Source organism: Lycium barbarum, chromosome 2 (assembly GCF_019175385.1).
Source record: "Lycium barbarum isolate Lr01 chromosome 2, ASM1917538v2, whole genome shotgun sequence".
Taxonomy (NCBI): Eukaryota; Viridiplantae; Streptophyta; class Magnoliopsida; order Solanales; family Solanaceae; genus Lycium; species Lycium barbarum.
Genome location: NC_083338.1, coordinates 125,690,822 through 125,701,250, shown reverse-complemented (window position 1 = coordinate 125,701,250; position 10,429 = coordinate 125,690,822). Strand labels below are relative to the sequence as shown.

At 30.5% G+C, this 10,429-nt stretch overlaps 1 long non-coding RNA gene across 1 annotated transcript; it reads right to left on the bottom strand.

Moving 5' to 3' along the window:
* Nucleotides 1–302: 302 nt before the first annotated feature.
* On the bottom strand, nucleotides 303–2,025 carry LOC132621966 (uncharacterized). Its single transcript, XR_009575779.1, has 2 exons — nucleotides 1,798–2,025; nucleotides 303–1,709 (listed from the first exon to the last, which is right to left on the bottom strand). It is a non-coding gene; the product is annotated as an uncharacterized LOC132621966 (long non-coding RNA).
* Between the last annotated feature and the right edge of the window lie 8,404 nt (nucleotides 2,026–10,429).

Sequence of the window (10,429 nt, the reverse complement as noted above, 5' to 3'; positions counted from 1 at the left end):
TATTATTAAAAAAATATAATTTTAATGTGGACATGACATGTCAACTAGGAGAAAAGGAGAGTTTGTAATATTTAGTATTTCCTGAGGAAAATGGGAATAGTTGAGTGATATTCTAGTCCTAAAAGAAACAAAAGTGATATTTAGAGGCAATACTCCTGCAAAGAATACTCCATTTGATAATGTATAAAGGATAATACTCCCTTCGGAAAAAGAAAAAAAAAAGTCCACTTAAACATTTACACACCGCTTAAGAAAATACTAACTCCTAGATAAAAATAGGTAACTTGACTAAATTACCCCTAATTAAATAAGCATTGGGATTTGATCATATAACACTTAATAGGGGCAATTATGGAGAAGCAAGGTTAATTCTTTCTTTTCTTTTTTTTTCTTTTTTTCCCCTCCCATTTTAGGAGGATTTATAGTGTTTCCACACTTCCCCTCCAGTGTGACTCGAACCCAGGACCTACCGGTCGTGGGTGAAGGTGCTTAACCACTGAGCCATCCCTCACTTGTCGGTTAATTCTTTCTTGATTTTCTAAGTGGACTCTTTTTTTTATCCGGAGGGAGTAATTAAGGAGAAAAACATACTCCCTCCGTCCAAAAAAGATTGACACTTTTCGCTTTTCGAGAGTCAAACAAGTTATTTTTTTATCTTACTTTTTTCATACGTCCTTTAAATATTTTAAATTTTTAATTATGGTGGCTTATAGTACTTTTTATGTATTTTTCAACTATGAAAATTTTATTTCGAAAAAATAAAAGATTTAATGTTAAGTCACACGATCAAAATAAAAAAGCTTGACTCTTAAAAAGTGAAAAGTGTCCATTTTTTTGAAATAGAGGGAGTAACTTTTAATTATTTAAATCATTCTGCACTTAAGATAATAGATCCTCCAATACACATTTCTCTCCACCCAAAAAAAAAAAAAACATTCTGTACATAAGATGATAGATCCTCTAATACACATCTCTCCACCCAAAAAAAAAAAAAAAAAAATAAGAGGGATTCTACTCTTAACTCCTTGTCCCATCCACCTACGCACCATGGTCCGGTACCAAACCCCACTTTTTTGCGAGAAAACAAAAAAGAGAGAGAAAATCACCACGACTCATTGCTGAACCCTGAATTTACTGGAAATATTGCATAGCAACAGGTATCTGATCTGCTACGTGTTAGAGATAATTCAGCTCCCAAACACAACCAGGACATAATGAAGATATCTGTTGATGCATTAGGCCTCAACTAACTAAAAGAGCTCTATTCAGGTTTGAAAGAGTCCTTTCTGGTTTCATTTATAGGGAAAGGGTCCTTTCTGGTTTCATTTATAGGTGAATGGCTATTGCTCTTACTCAGCCTGTGGTACTTGCTCAACCCTGTTTTTGCAAATTCTTGAGACTTGCTAATCCCTGGAGTTAGTTTTCTCTTGCTTACATCACGAAGCATTTCTCGGTCTTCAACCGTTAACGGGGATGATGGAGAGCTTGGTTTGTGGCTAGACAACTGAATCGTCTTTTGATTAGGGGAATGGATTGGAGATTTTACCGGAGATCTTACTCCACCATTAGCAGCACTTCTTGACTGACTCACAAGATAATGGAGCCACACCACTAATTCAAGAATATATGCTTCTGTTTTCTCCTTATCTGCATGATACAGTGTCTCAATCCGAAGAAGATCAACCTGGCTAGCAGGTTTTATATCGGACCTACAGATGGAAAAAAAAAAATCAATTAGAGAAGCCAAAAGAAGAACCAAACGGTTTAAAAAATAAGTCCACAGTGATTTGAGCTCACCCTGTATTTGCCCATTCTCCAACCCATCCGAATCCATGATGGGCTCTGAAAAGATTTTTGGGAAAGAATAAACACTATTGAGTACGCAGCGAAATGATTGAACCAAAAAAATTAACATATGCATAATCAGTTTTTAGTTTAATGTGTTCTGAATTTAAGGGGGTACACTTAGGCCTCAACAATGTGATTCAGAAATTTCAGCTTTCGTCCCTATTTCACTTCCAGAGCAGCATAAACAAGAAAAGAAATGACACTTTTGTTAAAAAATTCAGTCGACTACTGTTTGGTGTCAGTCGACTAATAGCGGGACAGCTTGCACAAAATTATTAGTCCTTCGATTTGCAAAGTATAAATCACAATAAATAGTAAGGGTGCAGAATATAATAAAATAAATGACACCAGAAATTTTTATACTAGTTTAGAACCAATGTGGTATCCTAATTCAGCCCCCTTAGGTTGTAAGGAGGTTATCTCTTTAAGCTCTTTGTAGTTTGAGTTGAGTACAGCCTTTGTGGTTTTCCTCATTCACCACCAACGTTTACAAGGTTGGTTTTCACTCGCTCACGAATAACGAACAAGGGTTGGTTTTGACACGCTTACCAACAACGTACAAAGTTGATTTTTCACTCTCTCACTAACGACGACTCTTTGGTTTTCACTCGCTCACCAAAGAAACGAACAATGACACAACCTCTCAATACAAAGCCTCACCAACTATACTATATCTCTCCTCTCTTTTTTTGTTTACACAGTAAGTCACTCAGGATTACAATGCTTATAAAAAGTAGAGCAAAGAACTTGAGAAGGTTGAGACGAAAGTATAAGTGACTGCGTACTTTTCTTATTTTAAGAGCTCATATTTATAGCCTTTCAACTTGTTCTGGCTATTGCATAACCCAAGGGAATTCTGAAGATTCTTTCAATCTGCTTTGTAGATTGCTTAGCATGGCAAAGCATTCTGAAACATCCCATGTCAAATCTATGCATGACAATATAAAATTGTGGCAAGACACAAGTTCTTTTAAGAAAAGATATAAAGAGAATGAGTTCTAGCACAGAAACTCAGACATCGATCTTTCAAGGATGTCTTGGATTGGCCGAGTCTGGGTTTGGAAGAAGCTGTCGGAGAACCGAAGCTGGGATAAAATAAGTAAATACAAAATTGGCCGAGTTCTAGCATAATTTTCTCCTGTAATTTTATGTCGTAGCAAAAATAAGTAATTAACAAAGATCTCACTTAAGTTAAGATAAAATTTTAAATCAAAAGAATAAATTCAAATAGACTATCGTTGTTAAATACTCAAAAATATATCAAAATTGTAAATTATAGTCCGAAGTACGTTAGTTAATTAACAAAATTTTACGTGCATACGCTGTCAACATAAAACTTATCTAATATTACTATATTAAAAGAGGAACTATAAAAAAAGATATATATATATATATATATATATTCTGAAAATGTTTGAAAAAATACTGTAGTTAAAGAAAATACAATTTGATCTCCAAACAGTAATAATATTAAACAATTGAAAAAGGTGGAGCACATTTTTACCTTTTTAATATTAAATTATTTTGCAAAATCCCGTTTAATCAAAGATAAAATAGTTAAATTCAACATAAAAACGTTATTGCAATGTAGATTCCATAAAATAGTTTATTAAATTAAGAAAAAGGAAAAATGTTATTCTCTAACACGCACCTTTGGAAAGAAAATGAAAGCTTAACGTAAGAACAATTTAATTTTATTGACTTTTCAATATTTGTTAGCGCGCTTAATTTGAGAAAAACTCTACAAAAATATCTTGTAATATCAAGGTTTTTAATTATTTATATTTATTTATAAGTTAACTTTATTGATTTCATCATAAAACAATATTTTTGATAAAATATTTTTGACATTAATTAAATATTGCAATATTTTTTGGTAAAAAAAAAAAAAAAGTTAGCCCATATAAGCTCATTAAAAAAAAATGCAACCTATGAAAAGGTGAATTTGAATTATCGGAGATTTTAATATCTAAAAATTTAAGTAAAATAGAAATTAGAAAGCCATTATTTGAATTTTTTTTTAAAAACAACTAATATATAAACTAAAAAAATAAATTTTCCTTTAGCTTTCAGATACATTGTTATACTTTAATATTTTAAAAGTGTTAAATTGATGTTACAAAAACAAAGAAGCAATAGCAAAATTTTAAGTGAGGATTCAAGAGTTTTTTAGTCCTCACATTCTAGAACTTTAGTTTTTGCCCTTCATTTACATAATTACCGTATATGTGTTTTGGTAAATATTGAGAGGTTTGACGGCAATTATGCCCCCAAAAAACAAAAAGGTAGTGACAAATGTCCCTAAATCTTTTCCAAAAAATTGTTAAGGGTCCCATATATTACTCTGTTTCAAGTACATATTTTCACTTTCATCTTCATAAGTTCTACATTTTCACTGACCATTTGTTTTACGTTTAACGTTGCAGGCTTACGGCAATGCTCTAAATTTATTTATTTTTTATTTGGTTCTCCTAAAGAAAGATTTAGCCCTTTTCATTGTATAATATTTGCCAGATATAATTGACTTTTTGTGTACCTCTCCATAAGATAATATGTATTAAGATATATATTTTCATTTTCATTATATATAAGCGGCTTGGGGGATGAACAAGGCTCCCAAAGCTTGTACCAACAGTTTCACGAATTGTACCTGCATTAAATTCTTATATCATGAGTTATATAATTTGTTCACTTTATCCAATTATTTTTATATCTCATGTAGACATGTGTCATAGTACTTAATATTTATTCTCTTCTCATGTATAGACGTATGTACTTTAAATCTAATTCTCCGACACATTTATTTCCTCCGTGCACTTTTACTTGTTCAATTTTGACTTTTCATGTTCTAGCTGAATATTTATTCTTTTCTCATGTATAGACATATGCAGTTTAATTTTAATTCTCTTACACAAATTTATTTCCTCCATGCACTTTAATTTGTTCACTTTAGACTTTTCACTTTCTTCGAGAATTAATAAATCTCACGTGCATATATGTCATAGTACTAAATATTTATTCTCTTCTCATGTATACACGCGTGCACTTCTATTTTAATTCTCCGACACATATTTATTTCCTCTGTGCACTTTTCTTGTTAATTTTGACTTTTCACGTTATTTAAGAATTAATAATGAAGTACTCCTCCCGTTTCATATTACTTGGTCACATTACTATACTTGACTTTTCACGTTCTTTAGGAATTAATAAAAATGACGTAGACATGTGTCATAGTACTTAATATTTAATTCCCTTCTCATGTATAGACGTATGCACTTCAAATTTAATTCTCCGACACATTTATTTCCTCCATGCACTTTTACTTGTTCACTTTTAATTTTTCGTGTTCTAGATGAATATTTATTCTTTCATGTATAGACATATGCAGTTCAATTTTAATTCTCCTATGCAAATTTATTTCCTCCGTTCACTTTAATTTGTTCATTTTTGACTTTTCACATTCTTTGAGAATTAATAAATCCCACGTGGATATATGCCATACTGAATATCTATTCTCTTCTCATGTATACATGTGTGCACTTCTATTTTAATTTTCCGACACATATTTATTTCCTCCGCTCTTTTACTTATTCACTTTTGACTTTTCACGTTATTTAAGAATTAATAAATGAAGTACTCCTTCCGTCTCATATTTCTTGGCCGCATTACTATACTTGACTTTTCACGTTCTTTAAGAATTAATAAAAATGAAGTACTCCCTTCGTCCATAATACTTGGCCACATTACTAAGAATATATGTCTATTTTTCTATTCTATATTTATCTTCTTTTCTATTTCTATTATCCCCATTTTCCTTCTTTGTCAATACTTTAAACGTGAAGAGAGGACGAACAATAGCAATGCAAATTTGTACCAAAAGTTATCTTAATGCTCCTACACATAACTTGTTCACTTTTGACTTAGCACGTTCTTTGAAAATTAATAAATAAAATATATATTTTATCATAATATCCATATTTATTGGTATATAGTCTCAATAGCCTCAGAAAATGATTTGAAAATGAATAATTAATGTGAAGGTAAAATAAAAAGAATAATTTTTCTTTCCTTGATATGTTGACGTCGACAAGTAAAAGTAAAGGGAGGGAGTGACATTTATCCCCGTTTTTCTTCATTGTCAATACTTTACTTATTTACTCTCCTTTGCAGTCTTTGATTATTGTTTCTTTACATTTATAAAATGTATTACTTTATATTTTCATTTCAGAATTAAAATTTGGTGATTCATGATATAACATATATCTTTCTAATTTTGATTTCTTTGTAACAATTAATATAAAAATTATAATATATTTTATAATTAATTTAATAAAAATATTTTAATCCAATATATACACCAAAATGGTTCTTATGTTTAGATCTGAACAGTTACTTAATTGAAATGGATATCAACATGTCGGTATACATATAAAATATTAAAGAATTTAAAAGAAAAAATTTAGAATCAAAATATTAATTTTCCCTCATATTCTTACCATTTTTCTGTTACATCAATGAACAACTTTCATTGTCATGATAATGATAAAAAAGTCTGACTCTTTCCATCTCAAAAACTTTTAATTACAACTAAAGTTATGGTACATAAAATACATTTTGTATATATAATAACAATTAGAATGTTTTTAAAAGTTATTTTCAAAATACAAACCTTAAAAACTGGCTAATTAAAGTGAATAGACATGTTCGGCCCTTGCATTGCAAAGGTAGTATTTTTTGCTAGTGTATATATATATATATATATATATATGATAAAGTTAATTATAAAAAGAAAAAGCCTAGAAAGCATAGAACTCAATATCATAGAAACTATCCTCAATATAATAAAAAGAAATATTATCTTAGAAAATCGGCAGCTAGAAAACCTTATTTAGATAGAAATAGACATGTAAGAAAATATAGAACCGAAAGAAATTATAAAAATAAACTAGAATGCTTTACTTGTGGAAGTATAGAACATTTAGCAAATACATGTCCAAAAAGAATAAATAATAAGACCAGCCCTTATGTACACTAGTTCTAGTTCATTTGCGCTGCTCCCATGGATACTAGGTATTGAAATTCCATTGAAAAATATTCTTTATATGCTTCCCATAGAGCTTTAGCTGATTCTCCTAAAAATGTCTCTAAATATTTATACATTATTTCTGCATCTGTGTCATTATAAGTTTATATATATGTGTGTGTGTATCCACATATATGTACGTATATATATTATAAACGTATATATATATAGATATATTCATGTATATTTGCACCACAATGAAAGACTAAATCTATCTCTGTAAACCAAACTACATTAAGAAATATCCTAAAATATATTTAATTTGCATTTCTTTAGGCTATTATTTATTGGTCAATGTTAGTAGGCGTTTGGCCATAGAAACCAAAAAAAATTTCACTTTTTTTGAAATTTTGGAGTTGGAGTTGGAGTTGTGTTTGGCCATAGTTTTTGAAATTGTATTTTTTTGTTGAAATGTACTTGTTTTAGTTGTGAAAAACTTAATATATAAGTTTTTCTTGTTTTTTAAATTCCAAATACAGCTTCAAGTTGTACTTGGAATTTTCATGACCAAACACTAATTTTTGGGGAAAGTGAAAAAAATTCCAAAAAAAATGAATAATTCTTATGGCCAAACGGGTCCCGTGTCATAATCTAATCATTTTTTTTCAAAGGTTAACAATTTGATGAAGTTATCATGTTTTTTACCGGTATTCTCTAAAGCATCATTTTATACAATTTTCTTAATCCAAATTCTAAACTATATACGTAAATTAATTTTCTTCATATGGGTTTCAAAAGTTACTAAAGTGCAAATGCATGTAAAAGTGTAGCAATTCTCAAATATGATTAACCTGCAATTACATTAAGTTAATTATGTACTAAAAACGGGGCAATTTGCACGATTGCTCTTATTCGGAGGTGGTCTTTAATTTTTGTCCCTCAAATTGTTGATCTTCAATTTTTGCCCTTCACCTAAAAATTCATGGGTCTCGGGTTCGACCCTATGAAACGTTAACTTCAGCAGTCAACGTGAAAGGTATAAGAAGAACAAAAAATGTAGGAAGTGTCTATAATGCCCCAATGCCCATGTGAAATGTCTTAATTCAACTCCTGACTCCAAGCCTAGTCTACCCGAAATTTGCAACTATTGATGTAGTCTCCTGTCTATACTACTAGTCTTCTCGCTATCTACTGGAAAAATCCCTTCCTTGTTCTGCTAATTTTGCTCACAATCACCATGCACAAAAAGATTTATCCTAAGATTATCTTGATTCCTATATTATGTAGACTTAACCTGTTAGCTGACTCAGTTTGACTGCAGTTGAATGCGGCGATGCGTCCAAATGCTAATGTTGGTCCAAAACAAGATGACACGTTTTGCATTGTAACTCTAAAACGACGACATCCCATTTACTTCCTCGTGTACTATTCCCATCGTTCACTTTTACTTGTTCATAATACTTAAAATAAATACTATTCACTTTACTTGTCTACTTAAGCATATATTAAGAGAAAGATAACTTTATGTTCTTGTTTTACTCTTAACATTAGTTATTTATTTTCAAATAATTTTTTAAATATATTAAAATTATACATCAATTAATATGAGTATTATTATAAAATATATATTTCATTTATTAATTTTTAAGGCGTACGAAGTTACAAGAAGTGAACCTATGGAGTAAATATTTACTCCTATCCTTATGACTCACCGTTGGCGCCTCGCCTCTTATTCCTCGCGCGGGCAGCCTCTGAATTGAATCCGCTGTGAGTTCTTAAATGCCTTTTTAATGCACAAATAATTTTTTTATTATTATCATTAAAACAACAAGAAATAAATACTATGGGCAGCCTTCAACTGCCCACTGTGGTCTTCTTTTTTTTTAGATAACATTATTTACTTAAAATAATAGGAGTACTAATATTTATTTTCTTAAAAAAAATAACATTTTAGGTGCACTTTTTCATTCTCTTTTATTGGCTAAGAAAATCACCTTTCTTAGTTGAATCCACATTGACAAGAAAAAATGTTTTTATTGACGTTTGTATCAAATTAGGTTTGACTTTCTCATACGAAAACAATACCAATGGATAGATGAGTGATGTAGGGGTGGGCGGTCGGTTCTTCGGTTCGATTTTATCAAACTTCGGTTTAGCTATTTCGGTTTCGATTTTTTGAAAGTGGACACCGAACACCAAACCCAACTAGTTCGGTTCGGTTCTTTCGGTTTTGATTTTTTGAAGTTTGGTTCGGTTTCGGTTTCAGTTTTTTCAATTCGGTTTCGGTTTCGATTTTTTCAATTCGATTTTTTTGATATGATATTAGAAGCGATTCCATTTACACTAATTCATATTCTCAAAAGCAACAAAACATAAAACTAACAAATTAAAATCAAATCAAACAAACAGGATACATAAGAACAGAAAATCATAACCATAATATAGGATTACTAGGTGTTATATACATACAGTAAGAATAATTAAGAAAACACATAAAGGACATACATTAATCCTAAAGATACATCCTAGTCACCTTTCTTTGTTAAGGATATTTGATTTTTTCAACTGAAGTGAAAAATTAGGGATACAAAATCAAAAGAGAGCTTATTACAATTGGGTTTTTTTGGGGTTTAAACTTAATGGGTCTGGATTATTTTAATTTTTCTGGGTAATGTATAAATTTCGGTTCGGTTTCATCAAAGTTCGGTTTCGATTTTTTGAAGGTGAACACCAAACACCGAACCAAACTAGTTCGATTAAGTTCTTTCGGTTTCGATTTCTTGAAGTTCAGTTTGATTCGGTCTGATTTTTTAATACATGGGCAAAAGGGATTTCTTTGTCATCTGCTATCTTTCTTGTTGGCGTTTGACCCCCCATAAAGAAAAAAAGCACATAATTAAAGAACATTTTCTATTCTCTTTTCTGTTGTGGTTTTTCCTGTGTCTCTTGAAGTACAAAACAGCATCATCTTGTCGGCAGTTAGCCTTCCCCTTAATGACATCAGTTTAACAGTACACCTCAGCTAAACACTAAAGCATTTTAAAATCAAATTATGAACAAGTTAATTTTAGTTAAGACAATAACTATCATTTTGAATAAACTTAAACGAAGTTGATCGTGCTTTATAATTCTTGTGAGTTGGCAAAAAAGTCACATCAGTGTGTAAAGTTTCTTACCATCATGTCAATCGAATGTGAAAAAAAAGATGATTGTTGTTGGGAAATAACCTTAAAAAATGAAAAAAAGGAATTCCACGTTGAATTGACGTCATATGCTTGACTTGAAGAGCGTAAATTACATATTCACGCTGTTTTAATTTATGTCAACTCATTTAATTGAGCATCAAATTTAAAAAAATAGAGAATACTTTTAAACTTGCGGAATAAAATGAGTCACGTGTATTTTATATGGTTATAAATCATTTCATTAAAGTAAATTATTTTCAATTATAGAAAGAGGTCAAATTATTTTCAGTTATAAAAAGAGGTCATTCTTTTTTGCACAAATGAGAGACGAAGCATTAAATTGGGGTTTATCGGGACCAATGCTACGAGCTTC